The 23006-nt window shown below is 35.3% G+C and overlaps 1 long non-coding RNA gene across 1 annotated transcript; it reads right to left on the bottom strand.

The window, feature by feature from the left end:
* Positions 1 to 364: 364 nt before the first annotated feature.
* Positions 365 to 16769, bottom strand: LOC144615647 (uncharacterized). The gene is made up of 3 exons (XR_013554029.2): positions 16586 to 16769; positions 8402 to 8505; positions 365 to 545 (listed from the first exon to the last, which is right to left on the bottom strand). It is a non-coding gene; the product is annotated as an uncharacterized LOC144615647 (long non-coding RNA).
* Between the last annotated feature and the right edge of the window lie 6237 nt (positions 16770 to 23006).

Below are 23006 nucleotides of genomic sequence, written 5' to 3'. Positions count from 1 at the left end.
CTCCCTCAGCACTGAGTACTTGCTGGATAAAAAATATTTTTAAAACAGAACATTTAAATGTGATCATTAATGAAATGTAAATATTAAATAAGATAAACATCTGTCATGGAATCGTCATTATTTATTCTCCATGCTACGAATTTATCCCTGTCCTGTATTTCTCTTCCAATTACTCATTTTACATTTTTTTTTAAATGACTGTCTATCATTGGATTAAATGTAAGCCTTTAGAGAATAGAAGCTGCTGCCACATACCTTCCTTTACACACGCCTCTGTGAATACAATTTTTTGACCTTATTTGGCTTTCCAATCCAGTGAGAAGTAACTTATTTTAAATAAAGGAGGAAGTCAACTTACCCTTAAACCCAGAGGTTAATCTCAATGTAAGCCATCTTTGGCGTATTTAATTGGTATGGGAAATTTTGCTGGGACAACTTTTGTTGGGGCTTCATAGTTGCTCTTCAGAAAGCCCTCCTGGGTTTCATGAAATCTCTGAACTTCTTACTCATAATAACATCTCTAGACAAGGGGTTGTGTTCATGTGCTGTGAATACAGGGTTTTCAGAGGTTAACATAGAAACACTGTATAAATTTCAGGGGAGGATTTCAGTTCCTAGAATAGGCCCACTTTTTGTACCAAATTAAATAGGTTCCGAATAGTAATTTCATCTAAGTCCTTATTTGGCAAATGTTTACTGAGCACTTACCATGAGCAGTACAAGTAATATGTAGATACTAGAGATTAACAACATAGGTCTTCAGGCAGAAGGAAATTAACATTTTTTTTAAGTTTATTTATTCATTTTGAGAAAGACAGAGAGAACAATCAGGGGAGGGGTAGAGAGGGAGAGAGAGAATCCCAGGCAGGCTCTGCACTGTCAGCATGAAGCTTGATGCGGGGCTCGAACCTAGGAAACATGAGATCATAACCTGAGCCCAAACCAAGAGTCGGAAGCTTTACAGACTGAGCCACTCCGGCGCCCTGGAAATTAACATTATTGAGGGTCAACTATACGCTTTACCATTGGATTAAGCAGGTTTATACCAGCACAATCACATAGACAATACAAGGCTAAATATACATTTCACCTAGACTCTGTAGCAAGCTAATACATGGTATGACTTCAAGGATTGGAAGTCATTTGTGGCTGACCATAGAGGGCTTCATGGAGCAGCTGCTGTTTCTACTTGGAAATCCTAAGATTATTTAGTTGATGTAATGGGGACCTACCCAAGGAGACAGAGATGGTATGAGCAGTCACTAGAATATGGAAATCTAAATATGTTAGGGAAGGTGGATAGACTAAGTTCCCTAGAAAAAAATAATCCACTGTTGGGGGAGGGGAGGTCATAGAGGTGAGGCTGGGAGCACACGGTGAGATCTTTAATACCAGGGTGAGGCTATGTATTAATTTAGGGGAGAGGTGGATGCTATAAAGGTTTGATAACTACATGTTTTAGGAAGATCGGTCTGCCAGAGATGCCTAGGAGAGACGGCCTTAAGAAAAATTGAGGAACAGTGGGTCCTACTGGAAGACTAATACATAAAGGCACAAACGGTTAAAGGTTTCAGTAAGATACCACTTTTAAGTTTCAGTATCTGAGAGTATAGAGGCAAAATTAAAAGAATCAAAGCATCTGAAAAAAAAAAAAAACACGTTGAAAGGGCAGGGTGAATGCAGCTCTAGTAAGTTGAGCTGGAGATGACTTCAGTGTACGTAGCGAGAGAAGTGGTGCTTAACAAGGGCATGTCCTACACACCCTTGAAATGACACAAGCTCCAGCCGATCATCCACAACATCGAGCAGTATTACAAAATTCCACAACCACCACACACAGCAGCACTGATGGGTGATCTTTGGGCATGTTCCTTTGTCCAAGTTCAACTGTAAAAAGGAAATAAATTGAACTTCAGGAATTCTTTGGATGAAATTCTGAATATTGGCTACCGCCAGAGGAGAGCAGCAGTTAGTTTCATACTTTTCAGAAATGCATAAAAGAAATAAATAGAAAAACACAAGTCTTTCAGGTCTGCTTGATTTGTTATTGTTCAGGGAGAAAAAAAGCTGTAATTATTTCATCTAGTTAAAAGAGAGGAAATAGTCTAGGGCTATACTGAATAAACCAAATTTAAATGAACTGTCCAAATAAAAGGAAACACAATATTGTAAGTTAAATTTTTTTTTTACCTCCCAGCCAAATATAGATATATTTTTAATTTCCCTATCCTTGCAGTTTACGAATACCCAGATGCCAAGCACAGAGGTGCCTTTCCCTCCCTGGCTCCTCATCCTTCCCACACCCCATATCACCTTCATTCTGCCTCCTGCTTCCTCCTCCATGGGGAGCACAATCTGAACAGTGTTTAGGCTTATTGGTTACAGTATAAATATTTAACATATCAGGTACAATTGTAGCCACATGTCTGTCACTAACTTCACATGTAGTAAATGATTAAGTTACTGTTTGTTTAACCTCTGGATCTGGCTCATCATAAGGATTTCATAGTTTGAACACTTTTAGACAACAAAAACAGAGAATAAACCTAATGATATGCATAGAAATCACTTGAATGCATTTATTTGTACAGTTATCCATACAAATAGACAAATATGACAAATCCACAGAGATTAAAAAAGAGCGAAAGATACTTTATTTGCAAGCACCTACCAACTGAAAAATTGGTTATGCCTATTTAGCTAAACAGACCTACAAAGTAAAGTCATTTTCTGAGCAACTAGAGTTTAAAAACTGCTATAACAACTTGAATATTTCAGTAGCCAATTTTGTGGTAGTAGGTATGAATTTTCTGTATAGTAATGACAGTTCTCCAACTTTCCCTTGTTGTAGATCTTCATTTTTACATGAAAACCGTGTGTAACACCCCAGAGTGTCTGTTGCATTCTTTCCACTAAACATGTTAAAAAGTAATTGATCAGATATCTTTAGCACAAAGGAATGGAGAATGAAAAGTAATTTTACAAATATATTGATATTAGCAGGCTACAGGTGTTACAATTTTTTTCAGATGCCTTCCACCAAAATCTCTATCTGAAATTATCCACATTAGTTAATGATACCATCTTTTTTCTCTCACCCTATTTCATAAATATAAAATATAAATAATATCACAAATTCTCAGATATGTTTCATTACACCCATCTCTCCAGTTCTACTTTAATAAAGACTTTAATCAACTCATACATACAGTCTTCAACAGATCTTACTGCCATCAGACTCTTCCCCCTCTGATTTTTCTTAAACCTATTTGCCAAACTAGTCATCTCAAAAATCCGTTTTATCACACATTTCCAGAACTTAAAATAGTTTCCAGTACTGATTATAAGTAAATTCATAATCTCTGACAATCTTGTCCTATCTCTATAATTTTCTCCTCCTGTATCATTTTACTTTCCATGACCTGCCAGCATGTGCCTTTAACTCAAGCTTGATGAGTCTCATTCATATTTTCTGCCTCTTCCCAACCAGTAATTCCTCCTATGCTTAAGCCCCATCTCAAATACAGTTTTCCCTGAAATGTTCACTGGCCTGACAAAATGCACAAAGTTTCCTCCCACTGTCCTTTACACTTATCCTACAATTTTGGATTCGGTCTTGTGTTATTTTGTGATTCTTAAATGGAATACATTCTTTCATACACAAATTCACTTGCCTTAATAAATAATAGCATTTATACAATACATTGTATAAATAACTGTTATACAATAGTTATATTGTATCTGGCACAACTCAAAACAGAAATGTGATCATGCAATGGTCGTTCAAACTATGAATTCAATAACTTCACATCATATGTTATTAAATTTGATAATGATTTTCCCAATTCCCATTTCCCAATTCCCTATTTGAGTTGTTGGTACTGGTCATCTCATTTCCCTCCATTTGTTTTCTATGTGTTAGTTTTTAATTCTTTTTTTTAATGTCAGTATTACTTATTTATGCCATTCTTGTTTCCAGAAATTTCAAGGTGGCTTACAAGAACATACGTCAGTCCTTGTTGCACACATTAGAAGTAAACAAGAAAAAAATTAAAGGAATATAAAATACTAATTAAATTCAAATATAAATAAATAAGTTATTACAAAGTGCTTTAGTAAGCAGAGAAGCACCATATTAAATTTTTCAACTGGTTGAGATCTACATGTGTCTCCACACGTAAAGCTTACTTTATAAGCTTTAAAAATATCTTCCAATGTATGTGGTTCAGTAGTTAGTGTTTTGTTTAGTTTTAATATTTTAATTTTTCTTGTTTTAATTTTAATAAAATCTATAATGCAGAGAGTTTAAAAGAGTCAAATAGTTCTACAAAGTTCATAATGAAAATAGCAGACCTCCCCACCCCTCCTTGTGGCAACAATTCTTATCTCTTTATCTCTTTAACGGATCACATTGTTATTTATCACCAGGTCTCTAATATGCTTTTATTGGTACTTTTTAGGTGGTTATTTTGATATAACTCACTACATTTAAAAGTAACATGGTTTTTATTTTTGCTAATTTTTGAGTGAGTTTTAGGTATCATTTGTTTACTTACATACTACATAAGGTGGGCATTTAGAGCTCTGTCCTCCTGCTCCCTTACCCCCTTCCTCAACTCAGAATCATTCCATCTATGGTCCATATTACCTTAGCTGTAACTTGGTGATTTTTCTGGAGTTTTCCCCAGGTTATCCTGTATTTCTTGTTTTATTCATTTGCTCGGTTCCTTTCAGCTCCAAACTCTTTATCAACTGCTCATTCTCCACTCTAGATATTCAGGTTCACCAGGTATTCTAACAATTTCATCCACATAAACAGGAACTTTTCTTGGAGCCTCTGACCTTGTCCTTTGCGAGCAGATTTCCTCAGACAGGTAGTGTACAGTTCTGAGTCTGGGGCTTCCCTTCACTCCCCATCTATATCAGTGGATCTGCTGCTCTGCAAATCTCATTTCGTCCCATTTCTTGTGCTTCTCCTTTGATTAATGGCACACACTTTCCCCTATCTTATTAGATAAAGAAATACATTATGTGAGAAAGTGAATAGTTGAAAATATCCTTCATTTTCCCATCATGTATAGGTCGGCTAAATGTACACTTCTAAGTGGAAATTACTTTTCTTCAGAATTTTGTTGAAGACAGATTTCTATTGCCTTTTATCTTTCAATGTTACTCTTGAAAAGTTCAGCTATTTTGATGATTTATAGTAGACCTGATTTTTTTTCTCTTCTCCCTGAATTTATATACTTTTTTTTGTTTGTTTGTCCCCACAGCCATAAAATTTTGTGATGGCACGCTTTGGTATAACTTTGTTTTCTACCTTTCAATAGAAACTCAGGAGACGACTGCAATCTGGAAAAAAAAAATTCTTGGCTTATACCAAGAAAATAATTAATGTTTTACTTCTTTTTTAAAATTTTCAATGGAATTCTTATTTTTCAGATATTTGACCTATTGGACAGGTCCTCTAACTTTCTTACCTTTTCTCTCTTGTTTTTAGTCTTATTGACATTTTTTCTACTTTCTGAGATTTTCCTAAATTTATCTTCCCATGCTTTATTATTTTTTCTCTCAAATTTTCAATTTCAACTGCTCCTGTTTCTCGCTGTCCATTTTTGTTAATACCTGGTTCTTGTTTCATGGTTAAAATATTTCTTCTTTTTAAAACAGTTTTATTCTTCCTCATTTGTTTCCTCTCTCTCTTTTTCTGATGGTTTTGTTGTAATTCCTGTACTACATATGAGAGACTAACATTGTAATCTTTGGTTGTCTGTCAATATTTTTTAGATAATTACAGTATACCATTTCTGTTTCTCAGTTTCTAAATCCACTTCAAGAAAGGATGTACAAGGCTTCTGATATTTAAACTTCATTTTAAATATGGAGCAGAAAAGACAAAAATAACAATGTATATTACATAACTTTGCGATGATAAATTTGAGAGTCTAGTTGAAAAAAATTAAAGAGAAGTCAATAAAAGTAAGTCTTTTTAACAGTCAAAAGAAAACTTTCATTCGCTGCATTATTCTGGAAAACTTTTTACTCTAAAGGAGAAAAGACTTAAAGAGAAATCAGTTTTCTAGTCACCAAATAGTTTGCCAGATAAAATAGAAATTTTTGGCCCATAGAGTGCATGCAGAGCAAATGAGATTTGTACTTCTCTCCAAACGTTTCTGTAGGATTTTAGATTAAAGTTAGAAAAATGCAAAATTCATTTATAACTGAGTAATTATAAGAGTCTGTTAATATCTAGAATCTGCATATTTTTAGGAGATAGGTAGACAGATAATAGGTAAATACATAGATAGGTAGATAAGTAAATACACAATTTTATTCCTAAAGGCAATTCACCACATCTCTAGCTATTAACCAACTAAGAAAGAAAAATAAGCAGATTAGTCATAGAAGCACTGTAGATAATTATTTTCAAATGACCTTCACATAAAGAGTAAGTTCTAGAATATAAAAAAGCTTAAACTCCTAAAAATTAATAATTATTTTAATAAAATAATTTAAGTAAAATTTATGCAAGTAAAATTACCAGATATTATATTTATAAGAAAATTTGAGAACAACGATTTTTTTTTAATTTTTACTTGAGACTTAGATTTAAAAATCATCCTCAGGGCACCTGGGTGGCTCATTAAAAATAAAAATATGGAACACCTGGGTGGCTCAGTCGGTTAAGTGACCAACTTTAGCTCAGGTCATCTCACAGTTCGTGGGTTCGAGCCCCGGCTCGGGCTCTGTGCTGAACTCTTGCTTGGAGCCTGAAGCCTGCTTCAGATTCTGTGTATCCTTCTCTCTCTGCCCCTCCCCCACTGTCTCACTCTGTTTCTCGAAAATAAATAAATGTAAAATAAATAAATAAATAAATAAATAAATATTAAAAGGTAAAAATCATTTTCAAGCATATAAAGAACCATAACAACACAATTCAAAACTGAACAAACTGAGTAATCAAAAAAAAAAAAAATCACTAAACAATACCAAAAAAAAAAAGAAAAGAAAAGAAAAGAAACGAAAAGGAAAAACCCAAACAGCAAACCATGCAAAAGAAACAAAAGTAGAATGGTATGTCTTATCCACTAACACAAAGTTATTCTTGGAGCTTGTTCCTTATTTGATTTCTCTTTGAGTTGTAGGCACGGTAAATATGAAAAGACTGACAAATACGTTTTACTAAATCCCAAATATTTTACAGGTTTGAGCTGAAGAATTTTTAAACACTAAAGTGATGTTTATAAGAGGAAATAAGTAATATGTCTTGGATTCATTCAGTTGAATGTGGATTTATCTCCAAATGTTCAAAAAAAACTGATGAAAATAAGCTAAAGCCATTTAATGCCTCTGATTTGGATAAATAAAAAAGTTTTACTAAACACCTACACTTTGAATGTTATAACAAGACGTAACATGTACATAATTCTGAGATATGCATTCTTATATCAATGCATATGTCAATATATAACACTATGTTTTAAAATATACAAACTTCCAGCTCCCTCCTCTTTAGTTTTTCAAGCAATTTTAACTCAGAACTTGGTGACTCAGAAGAAAGGCATTGCTAAAACGGCAAAAGATCCCAGAAAAGTCTAAGCCTGTGATGAGGAGGTTTTCTCAGGTCTGAAAGGAACAGCTTCAAATTCAGTCACCAGGCTGTGTCTTCAATGCCACCATCAATGTTGTTTTGTCTAAAAGAGTAGTAGGAATGCCATGAAAAGCATGGCCATGCTTCAGCAGATAAAACTGAAGATAAGACACTTTTCTGAAATGAACTGTTTCCAACAAAACATATTTGGCTCATTTGATTGAAGGCTGGACATTATCATGGAAAGGGAGTCACATTAGAAAGTGAGAGAACTGGGGGCGCCTGGGTGGCTCAGTCGGTTAAGCGTCCGACTTCGGTTCAGGTCATGATCTCGCAGTCCGTGAGTTCGAGCCCCGTGTCGGGATCTGTGCTGACTGCTCAGAGCCTGGAGCCTGTTTCAGATTCTGTGTCTCCCTCTCTCTCTCTGCCCCTCCCCCGTTGATGCTCTGTCTCTCTCTCTGTCTCAAAAATAAATAAACGTTAAAAAAAATTAAAAATAAAATAAAAAAAAAAAAGAAAGTGAGAGAACTGAATTCTGGTCATATCTTGGTCACTAATTCTGGGACTAAAACATTGACCCTGTCTGTGCCAGTTTTCTAATTGTAATGAATTATGGTATATAGTGAAAACATATAATTGAATTATAGAAGAAACTCCTATCAAACAAGAATAAATTTCAATAGCATACTTCATGGTCCAAAGTATCATTACCAGAGGTAGTCATAGTAAGAGACATGGCAATGAGAAAAACTAGATAAAGGGAGAGGAATAAAGAGGAGGTACAGGAGACCCACCTGACAGTCAACTGACCTCATGGAGTGTGGAAAGGATGGAGACCATTTCTCAGTCCGACCATCTGTACCATCAGCCATCTGACACTAGTAGGCACAATGTAATGGTTTTCTTCTCCAAGACTATAAAGGTGAAACTATCACTTAATCAACCATCTTCAATTTAGATATCTACTTAGACATAATTTATTTATTAAAAGATCTCTTTCTCAAGCTGTTTGGAATAATGTTCCTCAAGGAGAAACATTTAGTTGAAACATTTCAAGATAAATCATGAAGGAAAGAAATGTTTTTACTTTGATTTTTCAAGTCTCTTTGCAGACACTGTTAATCTTCAACTTTACACAAAATTCAAAGTCATGACTTTTTATCATTTAAATCAAGGGTGCCCACTGTATTTTAATTGATCAGGAAGAAGACTAGAAGCTGTTAAAAATGAACCTTTGAAAGAGACATAAATAGCTTTACCAAAGGATATTCAATAAGCTCTTTCACAGATTGTTCACAATACCACACTAAACAAGAAGGTATTGTCATTGCAATATCTGCATGAGAATGCGTGGAATAATTCCACCAGATTTTACACCAGAATTCTAACAATTCTAGTCATGAGAGGTATTGTAAGTCATGGTTTCTGTACATGATACAATTTTATTTTTTGTTGCCTCTTTGTTTTGCAATGGAATTGGCTATGTGCCTGGTGCCTTTTATAAGAATACATTTCGAAGTAATATTTAAATAATTTAGCTTTATTATATGGTATTTACAGGAACAATAACAGATATTCATTTAAAACACCATTTAATGCCGTATGCAGTCTCTAGTTCCTTCCCCTTTCCTTTAACGGTCAATGGAAAAATCACTGTAAAATTTGAGGCATTAATAAATTTACTAGATGCTTCTTTTCTCTTTCTCTAAGGTTAACTAACTTGTTTTTGAATTCAGCATTTGTTAGGTTCTTCAATTCCAAGATTAATTTTTTTGTTGCTCTAATGTAATGTTGCATATTCATTTGCAAAACAAAGACACATGGGCAAAAACTTCTGCAATATTGTCTGTCTAGGGACAGCTCTGAGGATTACAATATGCTCAGCTCTCATTTTTTTGAAACAACTTCGGGATGCAATCTTTAGTTGAATTTCAAAATGGATTCTAATTTTTACATGGATCCTTCTGGCAAGGAAATTCTGGGTACCTTAAGGAACTGAAATAAAAAATATAAGACATAGATTCTTGAAATCCCCCCTCCATCTAGATGAAAATGAGCATAGGAAAACATACTGTGATAATCCAAAACATTCATTATGAAAATCATGTAAGATTTGAAACTCTCTCTGCAAGCTGCATTTGATTACAAACTTCTCTTGGGACTATGCCTAGGTATTCTTGGGCTTGTGACCAGACTACATTGCTTAGCCTACCAACCATCACTGAACATACTTTAATATCACTTAACTCCACAAGACCTACACTGTGGAAAAGTCCACATTTGACACACTTTCTACACAGCCCTGATTTTTTCCCCAAAATTTCATATTAAACTTAGTAGCAATGGTAAAATGCTCACCACCCATATCTTCTGTAACATTAGTGTTCTTTTTAGATTTCTGAAACCAAACTTCTTTTTCCATTGGTACTCCATTAATATTCAATCTCTTCTTGCTCTGTACCTATAGTTATCTGATGGCAACGCTAGCTTTATTCACACTGCAAAAGGAAACACCCTAATCTTACCCGGTAAGGACAGTAAAGGAGTGGCCTGGGATGAAAGGGAGGCTGCTGAAGGAAAGATGCAGGCAAAGGGAGGAAGGAGCAGGGTCATATAGAATATAGTTATTTGAATTACACTATATTGAGTCTTATGACTATGTATATTCATCAGTAATATATATTCAAAAAAAATGTCTATGTCAAAGTACTTTTTCTTGGTCTGGAGCATGCAACTAGTCCTAAAGGAAAGTTGTAAAGAGGCCTTTCTATGGCAAGGATCAAGGAAGGAGAAATTTTAGATTAATATTCCTATAAAACAATACTTGCATATAACTTAATGTCTTTGTTTCAAACTTTAGTTCCTCTTTAATTCTTAGGGAGTGATAATAAATTCTTAACTTTAACGTGTGAAATCTTCCCTAGTTTGACTCTAAACTACCTTTCCAGTTAACTCTACCTGTCATGACAGCTAGACAATTCTACAACTTTGTTTTAATATCTCTTGTCTCTTCATCCTCCCTCTAAAAATCCTTCCCTGGCTTCTTCACTTAAGCAAACCCCACTAATATTTTAAGATATAGTTAAATTTCTTTTTTGATGCTTTTCTGACTTCCTCAACTGTATTTATGAACTTTCTTCAGTGACCTCACCTTCTTCTGACATTATACTTCTTCTTTATACTACTTATTTATTCATTAAATAGATGCTTATTCAGTTCCTACTGATATAAAGGTACAAACTTGTACAAAAGGCAAAGGTATAGACCTCCAAGATTATAAGCTAGAAGCATAAGACAAAGTCATACACAACTATAATTCAGAACATAAATGGCATAGGTAAAGTGTATACAGGGTGCTATGGAATGTCAGAGAAGGAAAACTACATTTAGATGGAGGCCATAAATATAATTTTAGCAGACATAGTTAAAGTATTTCCTGAGTTTATTGTTCCTTGATGTAATTTTAATGTAGCGCACTATGGAATTGTATTTTCACCTTGCTTGCACTCCATCTCTGGTTTATAAGTTATTTTCAGATATGGAGACTTTTTCAGTTAGTTTACTTCTGGCTATAAGTAATAAGAAATTCTTATTCAATTAGCTTGAACAATAAAAAGTTTATTTAATACTTTAGGAAACCCAGACATAGCATCTTTTCAGTATTAGTTAAGAGATCATTAAGATCAGGTACAAGGCAATAATATCCTTTCTCACTATTCTTTTTCAACATTCTACTGGGAGTTCTAGCTAAGGCAATAACACAAAAAAGGAAATGAAAGGATTGAGAAGAAAGACATAGAACTCTTTGTTTGTAGGAGAAATGATCATCTATGTAGAAAATCTAAGAGAATCAATAAGAAAACTCCTGAAGTAATAAGAGATTATAACAAAATTGCAGGAAAAAAGGTTAATATGAAAAAGTCAATCATTTGTCTATAAACTAGCAATGAACAAGTGAAAATTAAAGGCAAAAAAAACCAGTATCATTTGTATTAGCACCCAAACAATGAAACACTTGGTTATAAATCTTACAGAACATGCACAAGATCTATAGAAGGAAAACTACAAAACTGTGATGAAGGCAATCAAAGAAAAACTAAATAAATGAAGAGATACTCCATGTTCATGAATGGGAGGACTAAACATTGTCAAAATGCTATTCCTTGCCGATTAGATCTATAGATTCAGTGCATTCCCAATCAAAATACCAACAAGTTATTTTGTGGGTATCAAGAAACTAATTCTAAAGTTTATAAGGAGAGGTAAAAGACCCAGAACAGCCAATACATTCTTGAAGGAGAAGAAAAAAATTGGGAGACCAGACACTGTCTGACTTCAGGACTTACTATAAAACTACAGTAATCAAGACAGTGTGGTATCAGTGAGAGAACAGACAAATAGATCAATATACCAAAAACAGACCTACATAAATATAGTCAACTGACCTTTAACAAAGGAGTAAAAGGCAATACAATAGAAAAAAAAAAAGATAATGCTTTCAACATATAATGCTAAGTAGACATCTTCTTGCAAATAAAAAAAAAAAAATGAATCTGGACACAGACCTTATACCTTTCACAAAATTAACTCAAAATGGATCACAAACCTAAATCTATCAATACAAAACTATAAACTCCTAGAAAATAACATGGAAAATTCAGATGATCTTGGGTTTGATGATGACTTTTTTAGAATAAACATCAAAGGCACAATGCATGAAAGAAAGAATTGATAATGTGGACCATATTAAAATTTAAAACTTCTGCTCTGAGGAAGATAGTGTCAAGAGAATAAGAAGAGGACCCACAGACTATGATAAAATATTAGAAAAAGATACATCTCATAAAAGACTGTTATCCAAAATATGCAAAGAACTCCTAAAACTCAACAATAAGAAACTAACAACCTGATTTAAAAAACTGCCCAAAGACCTTAGAAGTCACCTCACCAAAGAATAAAAATAACCAGAGAACACATACAAACAGCCAACAGATACATAAAAAGATTCTCAACATCACTAATCATCACAGAAATGCAAATTAAAACTACAATGCAATGTCACCTCACAGCTGTTAGAATGGCTATTGTTAAAAAGACAAGAAAAAACAAATGTTGGTGAGGTTGTAGAGAAAAGGGGAACCCTTGTGCACTGTTGATGGGAATGTAAATTGGAACAGCTATTATGCAAAACAGTATGGAGTTTCCTTCAAAAAGTAAAAATAAAACTATCATATAATCCAGCAATTTCACTTCAGTATTTATCCAAAGAAAACAAAAACACTAATTTGAAAAGATATATGCACCCCCATATTCATTGCAGCATTATTTACAGTAGCCAAGCTATGGAAAAACCTTAAGTGTCCATCAATGGATGAACAGATAAAGAATATATACATATACATATATATATATATATATGTATATATATATATATTACACATACACACAATGAGAGAGAGAGAAAGAGACAGAGACAGAGAGACAGAGAAAGAGATAGAGAGAGAAAGATGGACCTTGTGGGCATTAAGCTAAGTGGAATAAGTCAAGATACAAAAAGACAAATACAATAGGATTTCACTTATATGTGGTATCTGAAAAATAAAACAAAGAACAAACAAACAAAAAGCACAAACAGACCCATAAATACAGAGAGCAAACTGATGGTTGCCAGAGAGAAGGAGGGGTGAAGTGATGGAAAAATGGGTGAAAGGGAGCAAGAGGTATAGGTTGCCAATTATGGAATGAATAAGTCATAGGGATGAAAGATACAGCATAGGGAATATAGTCAATGATATTGTAATAGCACAGTATGGTGACAGATGGTAACTATACTTGTGGTGAACATAGCATAATATATAGAGTTGTTGAATCCACTAAGTTATATGCCTGAAACTAATGTAATATTGTGTGTCAACTGTACTTCAATAAAAAAAGATATATGAATTACAGCTATGAATATGAAAAGATGCTCTACATCATATGTCATCAGGGAAATGCAAGTTAAAAAAGTACAAAATACCACTACACACCTACTTGAATGTCCAAAATCCAAAGCACAGACAACACCGAAAGCTGGTGAGGTTGTGAGCATTAGGAACTCTCATTCATTGCTGGGGAGCAGGGGAGGGATGCAACTTAGTACAGCCACTTTGGAAGACAGCTTGGTGGTTTCTTAAAAAAAAAAACTAAACCTAACCTTAACATAGGATCCACCAGTCATGCTCCTTAGTATTTACCCAAAGAGGCTGAAACATGTTTGCACAAAAACGTGTACAAGGATATTTACAGCTACTTTATTCATAATTGCCAAAACTTGGAAGCAACCAAGATGTCCTAAATTAGATGAATGGATAAATAAACTATTATACCTTTAGATAATTGAATATTTTTCAGCGCTAAAAAGAAATGAACTATCAAGCCAGGAATAGACACGGGGGAACCTTCCATGAATACTACTAAGTGAAAGAAGCCATTCTAAAGAATTTTTATCTGCTTGATTTCAACCATATGACCTAGAAAAGGCAAAACTATGGAGACAATAAAAAGCTCAGTGGTTGTTAGAGGGTAAGGGCCAGGAAAGGATAAATAGGGCACAAAGTATTCTTAGGAGAGTGAAAATATTCTCTGTGATACTACAATAATAAATACACATTATTATACATTTCTGCAAACACATAGAATGTAACACACCAAGATGAAGCTCAATGTAAACTGTGGCTTTAGGATTATTATGATGTACCAATGTACATTCATCAATTGTGACAAATGAACCACCTTGGTAGGGAGTTATTGACAATGGAAGAGGCTATGTTTGTGTGTGCCGACAGCTGTATAGGAAATCTCTGTACCTTCCTCTCAATTGTGAACCCAGAAGTGCTCTAAAAAATAAAGTCATTTTAAAAAGGCATTCACAAATTTTTTTTAAGTTAGGAATTCGAATTTTGCAAGAGTTCTATGAAATGGATTATATATTTTAATGTTCTTAAAACTCTTCAATGAATTTCCACTACATTTAGAATATACTCAAACTCATTAATGCAGCCTATAATGAAATGCTGGTCATTTCTAACGTCTCCTATCTTGATTCATACCACTATAGCTCTTGGCTCTGCCCTCAAGCCACACTAGCCACTTTCTTTTCTCGATCCATACTAACTCACACTCCATAGTGAGTCTTTGCAGTTGATTCTCTTTTGCTTTGGAAGTCTGAAGCCTATTTTGCATACCCAACTTCTAGGAAAATTTGTGTTCACATCGTTTGCACAGAGAGGTCTCTCCCAACTACCTAATCTAAAGCAGAGTCCCTCAATCTTTATATACCATATCATTCTATTATCTTCACCACGCTACCAACTTCAAAATTTATCTTGTTATTTTTTCTATGTATTCTTTTATCTTTGTCAATGTCATTCCTCTCTAGCACAAGCTTTACGAAAGCAAGGATCTGGCTTATTTACTGCCGAATTTCCAGCACCTAAAGCAGCACCTAGCACAAACTAGACACTCATCAAGTATTTGTTGAATATAAGAATATCTACATTCCTGTTTTCTCTAAAAATATGTTTAGATGAGGATGGCAAATGTGAAGCAGAAACTGTTGTGTAGAGACAAAGATATGAAATTTCTTCTAACATTAATTTTATAACACTTTTCATAATCAACACTGTATTTCCAAAATCTTTCCCTACTACCCATCTCTGTCAAAATAACAAGCAGCATTTTCAAGTGAGCATGTATTTTAAAATAAGTCAGGAAAACAGCTTTGGTTTCAATAGCATTTTTGCCCTTGTCATTTGGGGAAAAGATTCTCATCTACAAAATAGAATACAGAAATCCTTGTGAACTTACATGTGCTGCCTTTTCCATTCCACTGCACTTCTACCCAACCATGGAGCATTAAATGCAAGAAAGTCATGGAGGACCCATAGGATGTATAGGTAACTAGTTAATGCACATTACCTCCATAACCTCCCACTATCCTGTATTCCACTTTATTGCAATTCATCAGACCATGAATGATTCTATTCATTCACAAATATTGTCTAAATTGACCAGTCTTAGTCCCCCAGAAAGCATAGGATGAAACAAATACTCATGTATTACTATTTTATTAAAGATGCAAACTCAGGAAAGCATAAGTGAGAGGGAGGAAGATGAGGCTAGGAAGAATAGACAAAATAAGAATTGAGTATTTTACAGTATCAAGTACAACGGGTTGTTGAATCTTAGAAGACCCTACATGTTCACTATCAACATGGAAAGTGCCTCTCGGTCAAGGAAAGGGGGAGATTTTTATCTACTAGATCCATTGTCCGTTGGTCAAAGGTTTGTCCTGCAGAGCAAAGAGTTCTGGCCTCTCTATTCCTCTGATCCTTCCCTCCTCTCATCTGCACTTCCGGATTGTATTTGTATAAATGCCAAGCCTCCATATTGGGGTCTTATTTTTTTAATGTTTATTCACTTTTGAGAGACAGAGAGAGAGAGAGACAGAGAGAGAGAGAGCAAGCGGGGGTGGGGCAGAGAGAGAGGGAGACATAGAATCTGAAGCAGGCTCCAGACTCCAAGCCCTCAATGCAGAGCCTAATGTGGGGCTCAAACTCACGAACTGTGAGATCATGACCTGAACAGAAGTCAGATGCTAAACTGACTGAGCCACCCAGGTGTCCTCTTATTGGGATTTTATGCCTCAGTATCAACAAGGAAGCCAGAAGGCAAGAGGACAATTTCTCAACGTGATTGTAAGAGGATGTATGGTCAAATGATGCCTGCACGTAGTCTGTCAGAGTCCAAGCAGCACTAGTCTCCTCAGCAGTGCCCAAGATGAGACAAGTCACCAAAACAACGGAGACAGATCAGTACTACAGATCTCAAGTGTGCCTGGTACAACTAACCACTCCAGTTTTCAGTCCTAACTAAATCATTTCATTGTAAATCTAGGAAAAAGCCATAATTGTTGAAATTGAAACTGAAAACAACAGCATAAGAAACATCTACCTTTAGGGGAAAAGAATCTCCATTGATTGGCCAGTTTTGTGATCCAGTAAAGGGCTAAGCATTCACTTAAGCACTTTCCATATGTTCATTTTATGGCAGGTAATAGCACAGCTCTGCTCCAGAGTACTGGTTTTGTGGTTGAGCAGTTCTCTCAAAACTTCCAGGAATCAGAAAAGCTTTGGACTTCGGGTTGCAGAGGAAAACAGGGGAAAAATGAGGAAACAGTAAAGCAGCAAGAGGAGTGAGCAGGAGAAAGAAATAAGTAGTTCAAGTAGTTGTAGAGACTGTCCCCAATTACCTTAGGAGCTATTGAGAGACATTTTGTGCTGCTGATGTTCAAGCTTTGACCCTGAAAGAACATCAAGACAAAAGAGGAAAGTGAACAATCATTTAGAAGACAGGGACAATTCAAATCATCTACTGAATTCTGGCAAGAAAACACGGAAACCTTATGCCTTGTATAACCAACTCAGGATGATGAAAGACAGGATTATTATCTTAATGTTTTTTACACTGAATTATAGAGCTGAAAGGAACTTTGGTGATCATGGGATTCCAAATCTTCAAATACAGACAAGGAACTATAAACTTGAGAAAGTGACTTGTCCAAAGTCAAATAGTAAGCTAAGGGCCACACAAGACCAGAACACAAGACTCCCATTCTTATTGTCAATGCCTTTCGATAACTTCAGGTGATTTAACTTTCCCAGAGAAAACACAAAGCAAACATTTCCCCCCTACTCAAGAAAAAATTAAATTAAATTAATGAACAGAGTGAAAATAGGGCTTTCAATTATATATTTATATATATACATATTTATTCATTTACATTTATATATAATATACATTTATATATAATTAATAGTGTTTTAAGCAAAAGTACACGTGAAAAGAAAAGTGTATTACTTTTTGATATTTGAGCACAAATTGTTCTTAGTGCTGACAAAAGATTTACTGACCTGATAGGAAATTACTAGCTAAAATCAAACCCACATAGAACCGTTGGCTACTCCTTGCTTTGTTTCATCCTATTCAAAGGCTCCCATAAATACTAAATCTATATCTATTCATAGAACAATGAACTGCCAGCTTCTGCTCTAATGTACCACATTATCTACATTGACCAGATCGCTGCAGAATCTTGGCAAGGATTCCTTCTGTTAGAAAACTAATTCATTGCAGTGAGACACATATTTATGCTTTATTTATGTCTATTGGACAAAAGATTATTAAACAGAATGGATGTTAAGATTACATTAAAAGGTCTGACAGAAGGCAGAACTTCAGAGCGAAGACTCTGTCCTCCTTTAACTCAACCCAGTGCAACTCCTTGCGAACACAGCCTGCTAGTTCAGAGATCACACTGGTTGGGCAGGAGCAGAGGGTTAAAGACTGAGAGAAAAATATTACCCTCCTTTTAAACAGGGTAATAAACAACCTTATTTTGTTTTGTTTCAACACGTTGGTCGTGCTTCTGCTGTTCTAAAATCTGCCTGTGCCACAAGGGTCCTGGAGGTAACCTGCTGCCGAAGAGGCAACAGGCTTGATTTGCATTGACTCCAGGTGACCTCCCTGCAGGCAAAGCCCTGAGGACACCCTTCTGGAAGTACAGGTAGAGTTTAAAACACAGGTCCTGCCTGTACGATATTTTTAAATTGGCAGAGTTAAGAGAAAGAGAAGCAAAAATTATTACCAACATGATTCATTTTCTCCCAAAGCGCCTCAAGAGTCTCCAGAAATATTTAGCAACACTCCCACTGCATTTGTATTATTTAGATTTATTTTACTTGGAATAAAGTCATTTCTTTCCAACCCACATGTCCGAGGTTTCTCATTATCCTCAGAGCAGTCACATGACAGATGGTAATGGCTTCTTCTGTGCTGAAAAATGTCAATTGTCACACTGTAGAGAGATTTTACATTGTGTTCAAAATCTGCTGAAGAGAATGGTGTCAGTCTTTCAAATATGGCAAAAGGCTTGACCCTACTATTTCATCTAAAGATACAATACTCACAACTGAAAGTGATGTAGAAGGGATGGGACTGTATCTGAGATATTAGGGAAAATACGTTATTTTTCTTCTGATATTTGTGTGATTCATAAAAGAGCAGTGTGTATGGGGGAGGCCTTATTTTGTAGCTGTTGTTATTGTTTTTATATGTTTGATTGGGTAGTTGCTTGGGTTTTTATTTTCCTGAATTGTGTGCAAAATTATGCCTATAAACAGGAGGTATTTTAGATGAGGGTTATTCTAACAAAGCACACATAGAAACTTTTTTTTTTCCTGCAAATAACAAATCTCTAACAAGGACCCTAGCAAATGTCTTTGGGAGTGTACCTCTATAGACTTGTCACTTTTATTTAGTGGATAGTAGAATCACAATACATCTTAACCACTAAATGAATGCTTGTAGAAATTAACTGAGACAAATCTAAAGTGTGAGATTCACTTGACATCAATAGGAACATAGAAATAAACCCTACGGCTTTGGGTAAATACACCACCTGAGCTAGCCCTTAGTCTAAAGAGATAACTGATTTCACCATTCACTCACCTATTTCTAAAACTCAGATAATTCTGAAAGAATATTCCATTTAATCACATTCTTCCTGATTTAAGTTGAATAATTTAGTTCAATAAAAATTGCTTGAGCATATATTAAGCTCCAATGATACAAAAAAGAATAAGATAAAGATAGGTATGCAAGTCACTTTAATATAAATCAAGTACTATTTAAAGGTACAAGCAAAATGTTTTAGGATCAGAGGTGACAGGATGATTAGGAAAGCTTTCATATAAAAATAAGATTTTTACCTGAATCTTAAAATATAAGTGTGGTTTCACCAGATGGAGTTAGTAGATATGGAAGATCATTTTAAGTAGTGATAAGAGTGTGAAGGTGTCAAAGTGTATGGAATATTTGGAAATATTTGGAAAATGTAAGTGGTTTCTAATATGACATAAGAGATATGATGTGGATGAGAAGCCAGAAAAATTGACTCAACAATTGTGAAGAGATCTGATTTCATTTTATAAGCAAAGGAAATCTATCAAAGGTGTTTGTTGGGTACTCACGGGTTTGTTTGTTTGTTTTAAGCAAAATCATCTTGGTATTGGGGGAAATAACCAAAAGAAAATATCAATTTGAGGGGAGAGACACTGGGTTGAATGGCCAGTTAAAGGGATTTTTATCATTTTCTATAACAGATAAGGGCCTGGATTAGAGGAATTATTATGTAAATAGAAAGACAAGATTAGAGGTAAAAAAGAGAATATAAAACTAATTGGATATGACATTTGAGAAAGAATGAATCGGAATTTTTTTTTTAAAAAGGTTTATAGGTAGCAAGAAAATTTTTTTTAAAAAGGTTTATAGGTAGCAACAAAAAGCACTAATGTAGAAGCAGTATTCAGAGCAGTGAATGTGTTTGGGGATATTTTGGAGTTGAGAGACCCAAGGCAGAAAATGTTGACAATGTTAAAACTACATACTGCTTTTGTCTTTATGAGTGAGTTGGGGATTCAGAGTTGAGGGTTGTGAACCTAACTGACAGTGAAGGCATGGGGGCAGATGAGGTCCTTAGAAAGGAGATGAAATAAGTCAACACTTGCAGGAGCTGGGCTGGGCTGAGGAATGGCTGGCTCCTCACCAGTGCATAGGGTCAGTACTCCCCACAGGCCTACCTACACAGGGCATACCCTGTGTCCTCAGGCCATTGCTGGCTTCTCAGTCCATTTCGCAGGCAAATCCCTGCAGATTATATGGCATGCAGTCTTTGGTAAAAACCTCAGGTCCAAATGAAGTTTATATCAATAAACCGAGACTATAAATAGAAGGTAGATCATTCCCCCTTAGCAATTGGGTTCAATTTTATCCCTGAAAATTATATTTATATATGCTCTGAGTTTTATCATTGAATTTAGCATGAAAAATCTTTGCATTTTATGTACTTTGTTCATCAAATTATATATGGTATTATTTCTATTGAAAATAAAAGCATTTCATATTTTTTAACAAATAATGATACCTTAAGACTAATATTTACTTAAGTCATTCTTACTTCCACATACACTATAGATAGCTCTAAAAGCTGGTGAGAAATCTGTCTATATGCTTTACTCTTTGGCACCATTTTCCAGTGTTCGCTGTTGATAACTTCTTCAGAATTAGATTACCACTTTGGTTTAGCACATTACCTACTTAAGAAGCTCAACTGTGTTTCACTATATTTCTTCTTGGCTTGGGGAATATTCAGTATAGACATTAAATTCAAAATTTTCTTTCCCAGACATCCAGATGAAAAAATGGGGGAAAAAAATCAGTATAAAATTTTAAGCAATGTTTAACTAAGTCAATTTAATATAATTTAATATACAATCATTAATATATAATACCATGTCTAGCTGTTCCTTGCAGTAATTCTAAACATTATATTTAGAATGCTAAATACTATCAGGAGAGCCTGGGTGGCTCAGTCAGTTGAGCGTCCAACTTCAGCTCAGGTCATGATCTCACAGTCCGTGAGTTTGAGCCCCACGTCAGGCTCTGTGCTGACAGCTCAGAGCCTGGAGCCTGCTTCGGATTCTGTGTGTGTGTCTCTCTCTCTGCCTCTAACCCAGTCATGCTTTGTCTCTCTCTGTCTCAAAAATAAATAAAAACATTAAAAAATTTTTTTAGAATGCTAAATACTATCTTACTTTCTTACTTTTGTGGGTGATATGGGGAGTAGGAAAGCAAGGAGTGATGCATGAATAGATAACTTAAAAAAAACAAACACACAGAAACCTCTGTGGTTTGTGATATGTGTTGTAAGAGAGATTTTAAAAAAGCTTCCTATGATATTTCTTCTAATGAAAAAATTATATTCCAAAGGGGCAAGCATAAATTGTAAGAAAGGTAAGATAGTTTGTTGTGGAAACAAAGAATAAATACTAAAAATCCTAGAGGGGCCTTTTTAGAGCATTTAGTGTGCTACTGTGTAGCCAAATCTCTGAGGCAGAGAAGGGACTCAGCCCTTCTCACACTGGTATAAGGGAAAGTACCAGGGATAGTAGGCACTGTTGGTAATCTACTCAGATTCCACAGTTATTGGAGCTGCTTTGCCAGCAAAGATAAAGAAGTTTCTGGGAATTTATATCACCATTTCTTCCCTACCGCACCCCCACCCCCATGACTGATTGGTGCCAGAGTATGGGAACCCAGCTCCTTTGCTATTAGTATACCGATGGTTCTGTGCAGTTTAGACTCTAGAGCTCCCCTGGGAGAATCAGGCTGATCTTTGCCTGCTGGACATTACTTATAAATTCTCACTTCGATTCTTACTCTTCTCTGTCTTGCTCCCCTCTCTCCCTTACTGGATTTTCCTGGGAATTCTGCCTTAATACATCCCATTGCACACAAATCCTTGTCTGAGGATCAGTTCTGGGAATAAGGCTGAAAAGATATCCAGAATCATACCATGGAGTACCTTGAATGCCAGCCTAAGGTTAACTGAAATTGGTTATCTTCCAGGTATTTGGCATAGTTTAGGCATTGTCCTTTTTTGGCAGGTTAATCCTAAATAAAAACAGGCTGCCTCTACCATGGGGAAGTTGGGGGTAGGGGGGAGACAAGAGGATTAATAAGGCCCACATACCATAAATTAACCTAAAATCTCTTAAATATGGAATATCTACTCTCCTGTCTTTTCAATGGTTGTTTAATATTGTAAAGTTGTCTACGTTTGCTAGTTTAGAATTACAAATTGAAATACAAAGAGAAGCAAGAAAATGGATGCTTGAAGCAACTGGGAAACAATACATTATTATGTAAGAATCTTTTCTTACCTTAGGTAACACCCAGTCAAACCCTTTCACATTCTAACTCTTGGGCAGTGATACCAGAACAACCCTTTGTATCATTTGGACACAGTTACCTTTTATTTAAAAGGGGGGAGGGGGGCAAAAAATGTGGAAAAGCATTTCCTCAGGCCCTAAACTATGCTCGTCATGAATAAATGTTTAGGGATATCTAAACATCAGTACCACCACTAAATGCCCAATCCCAGGGCCCACGTTCCTTAATAAATTGTGTGTGTGTGTGTGTGTGTGTGTGTGTGTGTGTGTGAGAGAGAGAGAGAGAGAGAGAGAGAGAGAGAGAGAGAGTTTACAATCAGTGGGGCATTCTAAAACATAGGGCCAGGGCCTCACTTGCTGAGGTCTAGGGTTATACTAAACAGCAAAATGCTGTTTCAACTTTAATTTATGAGCACCATGTCCATGGGAAAATATGCTGAAACAGTTCTTTTTGAAGGTTGAAAAAGTGAAAACTATATACACAAAGGAATAAAGGTTAGATAATGTTTCAATATAAGATACAAACTGATATGCATGGTTTTGTAAGTTAAAATGCATTTTACCAGCTCCATCTCTTTCATAAC

The sequence above is a fragment of the Panthera onca genome, chromosome A1 (genome assembly GCF_046562875.1).
Source record: "Panthera onca isolate mPanOnc1 chromosome A1, mPanOnc1 haplotype 2, whole genome shotgun sequence".
NCBI classification, from domain to species: Eukaryota; Metazoa; Chordata; class Mammalia; order Carnivora; family Felidae; genus Panthera; species Panthera onca.
This window is presented reverse-complemented; position numbering and strand designations above follow the sequence as displayed.